The sequence below is a fragment of the Carlito syrichta genome, unplaced genomic scaffold (genome assembly GCF_000164805.1).
Source record: "Carlito syrichta isolate Samal-C Ts95f unplaced genomic scaffold, Tarsius_syrichta-2.0.1 Scaffold303114, whole genome shotgun sequence".
NCBI lineage: Eukaryota > Metazoa > Chordata > Mammalia > Primates > Tarsiidae > Carlito > Carlito syrichta.
Window position 1 is genome coordinate 68,920 of NW_007247210.1, and position 2,186 is coordinate 71,105.

Here is a 2,186-nt window from a genome sequence, read left to right on the forward strand (position 1 = left end):
TGGAGAGAGCTTGGGACTTGCACGGGCTTGCATCTTCAGTAGAGTTCTGATCAGCACTTGCATGTGAGCAAACAACCCCTGACTGGGGAAGACTCACCCAAGAGGATTAGGAGCGCAATCCTCAGAGCTCACCCAAGGCCAGGAATGGTTCCTGATTCCACCAACCGTGATAGAAAATCGCATAATTCATGTAGCATTAAATAAGTCCAATACCCAGAATGCCTAGACTTACAGCATGCTGGTCCCACCTAACAAAGCTTAAAAGCAAGTCTCAAAAAGATAAAAGTGCTTCCAAGTAAATTAGCTGTGTCCTAAAAAAAGATCAAGAATATTTGTAAAAATCCATAACTTTTTAGCACTCCATAAAGTCAAATTTGCAATGTCTGGCATTTAGTAAAAAATTACCAGGCAAGCAAATAAGCAGAAAAATATGACCCATAATGGGGGGGGGGGGCGGAAGCAATCGATTGAAACCAAACCAGAAATGACATAAATAATAGAATTAGTATTAATTAGATTTAGTGTTTGATCAGCTTTAATAAGACTTGGTCAATTAATTAAAATTGGTATTAGAATGAAAAGTTATTAAGACTGTATTTGGGCAACACCCTTGGGTCCCCTCCCGCTGTGAACTTTTCTGTCCTCTCAATAAATTCTGCTTTCCCATCTTCAAAAAAAAAAAAAGACTGTATTCTGTGTGTTCAAGAAACTAGACGAAAGATTCAACTCATTTACTGGAGACGTGGGAGATTTTTTTTTTAAATTCTTCATTGAACTTCTAGAGATGAAAACTACATCAGAGATGAAAAATACACAAGATGGGATGAAAGGCATGTTGTAGCCAGCTCAGGCTGCCATAACAAAATACCCTAGGCTGGTTGGCTTAAACAACAGACTTTTATTTCCTCGCAGTTCTGGAGGCTGGAGGTCAAAGATCAGGGTGCCAGAATGTTGTTGGGTTCTGCTGAGGACTCCCTTCCTGGCTTGAAGACAGCCACCCTCTTGCTATGTCCTCACATGGCCTTTCTTTCATGTGTACATGTGGTGGAGGGGGCAGGGAAGAAAGAGACAGAGAGAGAGAGAGAAGAGAGACAGAGTAAGACAGAGAAAGACAGAGAGAGAGAAAGAGAGAGACAGAGAGAACAATTGAACTAGCTCTCTGGTGTCTCTTCTTATAATCCTTTCATAAAGACCCCACTCTCATGACCTCATCTAGCCTTAATTATCTCCCAAAGGCCCCATTTCCAAATACTATTACACTGGCGATTAGGGCTTAAACATCTAAACTTGGGGTGGGGAGAGGGGTTGGAGACACAAATATTCAATTCATAAAAAGGCAAACTAGACATTGTAGAAGGAGATATTAGTGGTATTGCACACATAGCAAAGTATCCAAAACAAAACAGAGAGAAAAAAAGACTGGGGGGAAAAAACCCCACAAAATATTGCTGAGAGAAATGCAACAGGACTTATGTAGAGAGACGTAGCATATGTGTGGACCAGAAAGATCCATATTGTTATAATGACAATTTTTCCCAAAGGGATAGATAGCTGCAACACAGGCCCAGTCAAAATCCCAGCAGCCTTTTTGGGTAGAAATTAATAAACTAATTCTAAAATTCATATGAAAATTCAAAGGACCTAGAATAACTAAAAAAACTTTGAAAAAAAAAAACAACCGGGCTCAGTGGCTCCGCCTGTAATCCCGCGCCTTTGGGAGGCTGAGGTGAGTGGATTGCCTGAGCCCGCGGGTTGGAGACCTGCCTGGGCAGCAAGACCTCATCTCTACAATAAATCAAAAAATCAGCTGGACGCGGTAGTGCGCGCCTGTAATTCCAGCTACTTGGAAGGCTGAGGCGGAAGGATCGCTGGAGCCCAGCAGGTCGAGGCTGCGGTGGCTGGGAGCGGCCACTGCACTCCAGTCTGGGTGACAGAGTGAGACTCCAACTCAAAAAAAAAAACAATAACAAAGTTGGAAGACTGAGACTGTTCGACTTCAAGACTTAAAGTCTAGAATGGTCTGTTGATTTCAACAAAGGGGTAAGGTTAATTCTGTGGAGAAAGGACAGACTTTTTTTTTAATTTATTGTAGAGATGAGATCTCGCCAAGTTGCCCAGGCGGGTCTAACCCGCGGGCTCAGGCAATCCACTCACCTCAGCCTCCCAAGGCGCGGGATTACCGGCTG